A 10754-nucleotide genomic window follows, 5' to 3' on the forward strand; every position below is an offset into this window, starting at 1 on the left:
CAAAACAAATGCAATAAGCAAGAGGAAACAAGTTTCCAATAAATGGTCTTACACTTGACTCCAAAGGAAATAGGATGCCAATCCATGGTCTTAGTCCCAACTCCTTCCAGATCATAGGAAACAACTGCCAATAAATGGACTTATAATTGACTCCTCAATGGACAAGCAAAAGTGTCACAAAGATATGAACAATGATCATGAAATGATGTACAATTAATGATGATAAATGCACAAAGGCACACTCAAACAAATATGCACAGATGAATCAAGTAATCAGACAAACAAGTCAATTAGCACACACTATATACAATCAATTAGGCTCAAGCAAGGTTAGGCTTTACAGCCAACTGGATTGGGGTATTTTGAGCTCTTAACCCTAACATTGAGAGTTAGGGTGAAGCAGATGAAATGGAGATGAAGGGTGTGCCTCATAGCTCTTATCCCTGGCCTGGGAGAGCTTTAAATAATAGAAAGTGTGGGAGTTCAGAAAGTTGGAACTCTTCTCCACAAATGATTTGACTCTATAGGATCTTGGGTTAGTATTCACAATGCATCAACACATTGTGTGAGCAAGTTGAATGACACACTGAATAGCAGGAGATGGATTACACATCTCTTTTATCTGCCAATTGCCTCATAAGAGGACTTTTCCTGCTTGGCACAAAAGATAAACCATCACAAGCATTGCCTCTTAAGGAGGACTTCAGACAGGTGCCTACCAATAACAGTAGGTCTTCCAGACTACATGAAGATTAGAGATTATACCTAAGTGGTTAAGCAACCAAGAAAAAGCAAAGTTCAATTGAACTTAAAGCAACTTATGTACCTATGGAAACATCAAACAAATCAGTACAAGACTCAGACAACCAAACAACAGTCAATAAGCAACCAACAATCCCAATGTACAAAATGTGTAAGCCAAAAGTCAAACTCAAATGAGTTAACATCAACCACAAAACACACAAAGATTAGTAATCAAAGGCAAACATCAATGCTCAAGTGATGGAGCAGCAACAACTATGGAACTTGGATGTTCAACCTGAAATCAAAGCTCAATGATAAGCAACAAACCACTAGGTCAAAGCCTAGGGTCAAAGATGGAGAAAGAATTCAAAACAGAAGCTGAAATTTAACATGAATCAACTTCAAACACATCTTGAAACAATCCAAAAGGTCTCACATCAATATCATTATCCAAAAGCATTTCATGATCAATTGAAGTTCAAGGCAATTTTAAAGCTCAAATGTGACCAACCAGAATGAAAAATCTCAATTAAATCAGAAATGATTCAAATAATTCCAACAAAATTCATGCTCAATCACAACATCCATAACATGTATCACACAAAAAATCAGGACAATTGGAGATCATTTGGCATGGCAAATACATCACATAAGTTGATCATCAAAAGGTGTGACACAAATTGTCACACCAACTTAGCACAATCATAAAACAAAAATGACAATTGATAAAAATACCAAATCAACACCAAAATGTCAAGCAGTGAGTCTAGTTTCATCATGCAAATTTTCAAAATCATTGGATCAAAGACCAGTATTTCACAAATGTATAAGCATGGCATGGTCAAACAAGCATACATGTTCAAACATCCTAGCACAAAAAATTATCTAGCCAAGCACAACTTTAAAATTAATGATCAAATAATAATAGACAGAAAAAGAAACACAATGCAAAAAACCTGGTAAATTTTGGATCAATATTCAATTAGATATGATTTTTTAAAGATGAAAAAAAATTAAAATGAAATGTGAAGCATAGCATGGAATAATGTGGAGGGAAATGGAAAATATGTGAAGCATTTTGAAATAATGGAATGGCCAGGAACCGAAGCCAGGGAACATTTGAAATGTTGGCGCGCTCAGTCAAAACGACATAGTTTCAGCATACAAACCCTAAAACGCGCGATGTGCATGGATTTGAAAATCCGCAGGTAATCCACATGAACTCGTAACTAAATCCGCAACAAAGCATATGCATTTCCTAGCTAAATTCGTAGGAAAACTGGAAACGTATGAACACGATGAAGATCTTCATCTGGAAATTTCCAGATTCAAAAAAATGTTCCAGAAATGAAAATCAAGCATAGCATCGTGCAGTGCCTTCAACATACATCAATAATCCACAAACATTTCATGTAAAAACAATCAAACATGCACGGATCGAAGAGAACAAGATTCATACATGAAAATTCAATCAATCGTATCTCACTCAAAACAGCACCAATTTGCACGATTCAAAGCTCAAATTCATCAGCATAACAATATCTATAATATCATGGCAAGGAAAATCAAAAATAAGAGAGTTGATTTGTAACCTCTTGAAGAGCAGAACTGTTGAATCGTGTTATCCAGGCCTTGTGATGCTCCAAAGCTCTTCTATGATGCTTGTACAGGTGATTGGAAGAAAGATTGAAGCTCAATTGTGCTTGCATTCAACAGAATTTGAAATCACCATGGATATCCAAAGCTTCGAGCATGCTTCCATATGGCACTGATTCTCTTGGTTCCACGTGCAAATCTTCTCAATAACACCTCAGGAGCAAGAATCAAGCAAGAGAAAGTGCTCTTGTTTGAAGATTTTTGAAGAAAATTTTAGAGAGAATTTTGAGAACTTTGATCTAGATCTGAAAAAATGAATGTGCATCCTTTGAAAACAGTTAGGATTATGCTTATATAGGTCATGCTAATCATGTTCTAATCATGCTTAAGCCAATTGGTAAGTGTAATTAATCAAAATGAGGTGTATGTACAAATTCGCTTTTCACCCTTATGCATGGAGTGCATGCATGAACAGTGCATGAAATCCCTTTAATTTCACTTAAAATCTGGTTTTGGAGCCAATGGTGATGGGAAAAAGTTCAAGCCATGCACCAAATTTGAATTTCAAAATTTCCCTCCAAAAACCAATGAATTACCAAATGATCATGTGAATATAATTTGTGAAATGTAATGCATGATTTGGAAATTAGAGGTCAAAAGGATAAGAATGCAAAAAGAGCCATCCATTTTGGAGCTTTGGTTGAGAAGTTATGTCCATTTGAAGTTCCATGCATAGTTTGCCATGTTTTGATCATATCTCCTTAACCACACATGAGAAATTGATGATCTTGAATTTTTTGGAAATGGGAGAGAAAGAGCTACAACTTTCATGTTCAACAAAATTTCATTTGAAGCTTTATTGATGATGTAATTTGAAGTTGAAGTTAGGTTAAAACCTTTCCATTTTTGGCAAATTCAAATTATAGGTCACTTTCTATTTTTGGAAAGTTTTGACCTGACTTTAAATTCTTCAATGTTGATGTTTGAAATGTCAAATGAGAATTGTTTGAACATGAATGAAGTATTTCTAATCACTTCCCACCTCCAAATCCACAGTTGACTTTGTTGTTGACTTTCTAGGCCTTCAGTTGACCTGAAAATGTTCTGATGAAATTCAAGCCTCTACCACTTGGGATTTTGCTTCAAAATAACATCATAGCTCATATGAACTCTTGTGAATGATTGTGGGGTCCAAATTCTCAAGAATGGCCACCATCTATTGCTTAATGAATGCCTTTGACTGTCTTGACCTGTGATTGCTTCATCTGTAAGACCAAAGTTAGATGACATATTTTTGTACTTTTGGTTAGTGATAAAAGAAAAGCAAATGATATACAAATGCAAAACATGCTTGGTGATCAAGAACCAACTCTCAAAAAGATAACCCATCCACTGGGGAGAAAGCAAAGTGCACAATGATCCTTGAGGTAATGTGATGATATGATATGATGCCATGAGGGATCTTAGGGACAAAATTGGGGTCTTACAGAATCACCACATTTATTTCAATGCAACTTCCTTATTTTTCAATTGTTCCCGTTGAACACTTTATTTTAATTTCATTACTTTTGAGTTATCACTTTATGTTATCGTCTACGCTGTCAACACTGATTCTTTTACGATAATAGAATTCACCAAGAGCATGTTTGTCGTGTACGTCTTTTGAATGTTGTAGTGCTGTCGGTCACGAGTCACCCATAGGCTATAGCATCATTATCATTTCGTGTGGAAAAAATATGTGCTTGTTCAATACTTTGTCAGGAGTCGTTTCTCACAAAGTTAATTATTTGTCGAATTGAATAAATCACACTGTCACACTAGAACATGTCTTAGGATCAACTGGTCGATCCTGCAAGTAACCCTCAGTTGTAAGGCCTAGGGAGGACCAGCGGTTGTTTACCAATTTCCATATTAAACAAAATGGCACGCCCAGTGGGACGGTGCTAGTGTAGTTACGCAATTGCATGAAACTTAGAAGTGGCAAACTATATAGTAGGCTACAAGAAACTGTGAAAATGTCAAACTCCAATACAGATGAAGTGCCACAAGGGACTTTATCCACTACGGGTGCGGTTGGAGCATTAATTCCTTTACCTCCACCGGGAGGTTCAGGATCAACGATAACGACGTTCAGACCTTATGTGCCTCGCTTTGGCACCACAAATCCTCTTTATGGAATGTTGTATTCCTTAATGCCAGGATATCAGTCGACATCAAGTGCAACATTGTTTTCAGACAATGCTCAAAATATTAATCCCTCCTTGCAAGGATCAACACAAGGGGGAAATGTTCAGAATAGGAATAATACTCAGAAAAGAACCATGCCGGTGTCGAAGACTTCAATAGCGGTGTTGAGGCAACAAATGGATGATAGTAACCATGAGTTGGTTAATATGTTAACTAATCAAATGGGTACAGTCTTTAATCATGTGATACAGGAATCTGCTGAAACCAATAGGCAGGTGGCAAATCAATTGACGCGCTTGTGTAATTTTCTGGGGGCACCGGCTCGACAGATGGCACAAGTGGTTAGGCAAATTGTTCCTGTTTAGATGGAGATAGGGGCAGCAGAAGATGAGACAGTCCACGAGGGACAAATCCATAGACCCCAACAAAATCAAGGCATTGAATCAGGAGTAGCAGGACGTAACCAGATGGTGTTGGTTAACCGACACCAAGATGCTGATCAAATTGTCGATCAACATCGACAAGAAGACTTAGCAGTAGAAAATAATTTGACAACTATTATCGAAAGGATTATGGCTAGGAATGGTATGGGTGCCACATTGCAAAGGCCATTATATACCTCCCCGTTGGTTGAATTTATTCTCCAAACCGAGGCACCCAGGGGAATGAAATTGCCTAAGTACACTAAGTTTAGGGGAGAATCTGGTGAGTCGATAATAGAGCATGTTGCCAGATATCTAACAGAATCAGGAGATTTAGCTCATAATGAGTGTTTGAGAGTAAAAAACTTTCCTTCCTCTCTAACTAAGGCTACCTTCACATGGTTCACTTCTTTGGCCCCAAGTTCGATTGATTCGTGGGCCAAGTTAGAAAAGAAGTTCCATGAACAATTTTACGAAGGACACTCCAAAATTAGTTTGCCATAATTGTCTAGTATTAAGAGAAGGTTTGCTGAGAGCATCGACGATTATCTGAATAGATTCAGATCATTAAAGGCCAGGTGTTTTACGCAAGTACCAGAAGATGAACTTATTCAAATGGATGCTGGGGAGTTAGACTATTCCATTAGGAAGAAAATAGACCCAACTTTTGTGAAGAGTATGTCACAATTGGCTGATAGAGTTCGACATCTCAAACGGCTAAGGTTAGAAAAGGTTAGACACAATAAGGCTAAGAAAGAAAAAATAGCGTTCGTCGACTATGACGCGACGGATCCAATACATGAGGCTGATTATTCCTCACCGACCGAATTAGAAACTGACGTGGCTGAGTTAAAGCCAGGATCTGCCTATGAGTGTCAATCATTACTTCCTGCGCAAGGGAAAAATCATGTCGAAAACAATCCAAAATTCCCTTCGAAAACTTATGCATTTGATGTGACAAAGTGTGAGGAAATTTTTGATCTGTTAGTTAAAGATGGTCAAATGGTGGTGCCACCTGGTACTAAAATACCACCATTAGAACAAAGACAGAAAAGAGGATTTTGTAAGTATCATAGTTATCTTGGTCATAATACCTCTAATTGTTATCTTTTCAGGGATCTGGTTCAGAAAGTGATTCAAGAAGGCAGGCTAAAATTTGCTGGCCGCAGAATGAAGATCGACACTGACCCTCTCCACCAGGAAGAATCTCTATTCGTGGAGCCATTCGAGATCAACATGGTCGAGATCATCGAATACGATGAGGCTGACATGCTGGAGCAAACTGGTGAAAGCCCAGATTTCGACATTGCTGAAGTCTACCCAAGGGCTGATGAAGATTTGGTAGATTTCCTTTATCGCTGGAAGAATAAGGGTTCACAAGTTTGCTTGTGCCCTAAAAATGGTGCTGTCACCGATAAAATAGCTGCTGAAAATTTCCAGAAGCTACAATTGTGAAAAAGAAAAAGAAGTGGGCTAAACAGAGATCGCCAGAATGAAAGAGTCCCAAAGAAGGTTGTAGAAAGTGCTCAGGCAAGGCCTAGGAGCTTCGTACCATCGACAAGTGTTCCTAGAGGCACCTGGGTTAAGCCTCAGGAAAAATAAGACACCCCACAATGGGTTGCTGTTGCTAGAGGAGGTCTAGCAATTAACTACAGGCGTGAGTTCAAGTCTGAGAAAAGGACTCATGTCTCTGAAAATTATTTGGGGAAGAACCCCATGTCGAGGACTCAATGGAGACGCTTTCAGAGGCGTAAGCAGGCCGAAAGAGAGGCTGCTAAAGGGATAGCTGGAAAAGGAATGGCTAGTGGGGCGAATGCTTGAAAGAAAGTTGTTGTGAAGGTCGACACGACAATAAAAGAACGGATCTGTGAGTATGTCCGTCGACCAACTAAGAAATGCTCTGATGAAGTTACTGATGACTTCAATTCAGAATCTGAAGCAAGTCTGGACATCTTAGTCAACGTGGTGTCAATTCTACCACAAGAATATAATTGTGTGACTGAGGTGGAAGAGTCGGTAGACGATGCTGACGCCGAAGAAATGGCTTTACACCAGCCAAGATTCTACTTTGTGTTAAATGATGGTTCTGCTGAGAGCCAAGAAGTAGTTTTTGAAAGGCCCACGATGACTATGAAAAATCATTTAAAACCATTATTGATTAGGGCCAAAGTGGAAGGTGTGACTATCAACAAAGTGTTGGTAGATTGTGGCGCCACTGTTAACATCATGCCACACCATATTCTGAGGAAGATTGGCAAGTATGATACTGACATTAGATCCAACAACATGGTCTTATCTGACTATGAGGGAAAAACGAAAAGCACCATGGGTGTGATCATGGTGAATATCACAGTTGGTTCAATAACTAGACCGACACTGTTTATGGTGATAGATGCCAAGCCAAGTTACAACTTGCTATTCGGAAGAGAATGGCTCCATGGTGTCGGAGTTGTACCATCTTCAGCACATCAAAGATTGGTGATTTGGAGAGAAGATGGAGTGGTCGAAAATATCGAAGCGGACCAAGGAGACTTCATGGCTGACGTGAACAATGTCGGCAAGAAGGAATTCGAGAGAAAGTTGGCCAATATTTCTCCTTGTTTTCCAACTGAGGATGTGTATGCTAATCTGAGTGAAGCTTTTGTTTCTCTAACTCTGCACGAGACTCATGGCTTCATTTGGGATGTGGAACATTTAGATGATCCACCCTATACAGGTATCCGGCCGACAGGCTGGGGGGATGTCACTGATGATGACTGAGCTAGAAGCTTTAAAAAGGATTTTGTCATACGTTGCCGAGAACAAAATAAAATCGGCTCTAGAGGCCAAAGAAAACATGGCTATCGAAGCCTATGTGTTAAAGAAAGAAGGTAATGTGGCTATTGAGCCAGAGCCTCCAGATAATCTAGTTTTGGCTAAGGGAAACGTTAACATGCAGCGTTTGGACTGCATTTATGACGATGAACCCTTAGGGTTTGAAAAAGACCCAAAGGCGCCAGAAAATATGCGACCAAAAGACCCCTTAGAAGAAGTCGACCTTGGCGAAAATGGCGACAAAAGGCCAACATACATCAGCGCTAACATCGACAAAGAGTTAAAATCTGAGGTAATATCTTTACTCAAAGAATTTAAGTATTATTTTGCTTGGGATTATAACGAAATGCCTGGTTTAAGTAGGGAGTTGGTCGAACTAAAAATGCCAATAAAAACTGGAAGAAAGCCAGTAAAGCAGACGCCTAGGCGTTTCACACCAGAGATCATGGCAAAGATAAAAGTGAGGTAGAAAGGCTCCTCAAAAGCAAGTTTATACAAACTACAAGGTATGTTGAATGGTTAGCCAATATTGTTTCAGTAATTAAGAAAAATGGGTCTTTAAGAGTATGTATTGACTTTAGAGATCTAAATGCTACTACCCCTAAAGATGGGTATACCATGCCCATAGCAGAAATGCTGGTCGATTCTGCCGCTGGTTTTGAATATTTAAGTATGTTAGATGGTTATTATGGATATAACCAAATTTTTATTGCAGAAGAAGATGTGCCGAAGACGGCGTTTCGATGCCCAGTAGCCTTAGGTACATATGAGTGGGTTGTCATGCCATTCGACTTGAAAAATGCCGGAGCGACATATCAGAGGGTAATGAACTCAATGTTCCATGATTTTATTGAAGATTTCATGCAAGTATACATTGATGATATTGTGATAAAATCAAATGGTCGACTTACTCACGTCGAACATCTCCGAAAGGCCTTTTAAGGATGAGGAAATATGGATTGAAAAAGAATCCATTAAAATGTGCTTTTTGTGTGCAGGCGGGTGATTTCCTTGGCTTTATGGTGCATAAAAAAGGTATTAAAGTAAACCAAAGCAAAACAAAAGCCATTATGGACGTCAAGCCTCCGTCGACCAAAAAGGAACTGCAATCTTTGTTGGGCAAAATAAATTTTCTTAGAAGATTTATATCAAATTTGAGTGGTAAAACCACCACTCTTTCGACTGAAGAACATGGACTTTAAGTGGCAAGAAGAGCACCAAGAGGCTTTCAACAAAATTAAAGAGTACTTGACTAAGCCTCCAGTACTGGCCCCTCCTGTTAGGAATAGGCCAATGAGGTTGTATATTGCAGCTTCAGAATCGACTATAGGAAGTATGTTAGTCCAAGAGGATGAAAAATGTGTCGAAAGACCTGTGTATTACCTTAGTCGAATGCTTAATGGTCCTGAAACTAGGTATAATGATATAGAAAAACTATGTCTATGCCTGTATTTTTCTTATATGAAACTAAAGCAATATATTAAGCTTGTTGATGCGTATGTATCTTCTCACTTTGATATTATTAAGCATATGTTATCTAAACCAATTTTGCATAGTCGAATTGGTAAATGGGCTTTAGCGTTAACTGAGTATTCTCTGACGTACGTGCCTTTAAAAGCGATGAAAGGGCAAGTGGTGACAGATTTCCTTGTCGACTATTCAATGGTCGAAATGGTGCAAAATTACGTAGACATACTGCCATGGAGACTATACTTTGACTGTTCAAGGCATAAGAACGGATCTGGGATAGGGGGAGTCATAATTTCTCCAGATGGAATTCCAGCAGAGTTCAAATACATAATTGAAGGAGTATGCACAAACAATGAAGCAGAATATGAATCGTTGATTACAGAACTTGAACTTCTGCTAGAATTAGGGGCAAGGAACGTCGAAATTATGGGAGACTCTGAGTTAGTAATTAAGCAAGTATCAAAAGAATACAGGTGTGTTAAAGAAAATTTAATCATGTATTTTGTGGTTACCATCAGATTGCTCAAGAGGTTTGAGCAAGTAAGCCTCTAGCATATACCACAGAAAGAGAACCAGAGAGCAAACGATTTGGCGCAAGAAGCTTTAGGGTACAAAGCATCGAAAGACCAAGATGCATAAGAGGTCCAAGTAAGAGAGAAGGTACGAGCAACATTGTTATCACCATCAGATTTGTCGATTATAAAGTTGGGAGTTGTAGATAAGTATCATTTTAAAATCCTTACCGTCGACGACGAGGGAGAAAGTGATTGGCGTAAACCGTTAATCAATTATTGACGTAATCCTATAGGGTCGACAGATCGAAAGGTAAAATATAGGGCCCTCAGCTATTCCCTGGTTAATGATGAATTGTTTAAAAAGACAACTGAAGGAGTTTTACTAAAATGTCTAGGAGAAAGTGAGGCATATGTGGCCGTGTCTAGTGTACATGGTGGAGCGTGTGGGGCGCATCAAGCGGAACTGATGATGAAATGGCTTTTGATGCGCTCAGGAATTTATTGGCCTTCAATGTCGAAAGATTGCATTGAATTTGCTAAAAGCTGTCAGGAATGCCAATTGCATGGAGGCATACATCATGTGCCTGCAAGCGAGTTACATACAATAGTGAAGCCCTGGCCTTTCCGAGGATGGGTATTGAATGTGATTGGAGAAATAAAACCAGCTTCGTCGAAACAACAGAGGTATGTTTTGGTCGGTGTCGACTATTTCACAAAATGGGTCGAAGCCGTAGCATTGACAAATGTAGATCAAGAGGTTGTGATAGACTTTGTCCAAAGTCACATCATCTGCAGATTTGGTATCCCAGAAACAATTACAACCGACCAAGGGTCAGTCTTTACTGGTCGAAAAGTGCAAGATTTTACAAAAGAGATGGGAATCAAATTATTGACTTCTACCCCATATTACGCACAGGCAAATGGCCAAGTCGAAGTGGCCAATAAAGTGATCATTAGCCTAATAAAGAAACATGTAGGCAAGAAACCGAGAAATTGGCATAAGACG

The sequence above is a fragment of the Lathyrus oleraceus genome, chromosome 6 (genome assembly GCF_024323335.1).
Source record: "Lathyrus oleraceus cultivar Zhongwan6 chromosome 6, CAAS_Psat_ZW6_1.0, whole genome shotgun sequence".
NCBI classification, from domain to species: domain Eukaryota; kingdom Viridiplantae; phylum Streptophyta; class Magnoliopsida; order Fabales; family Fabaceae; genus Lathyrus; species Lathyrus oleraceus.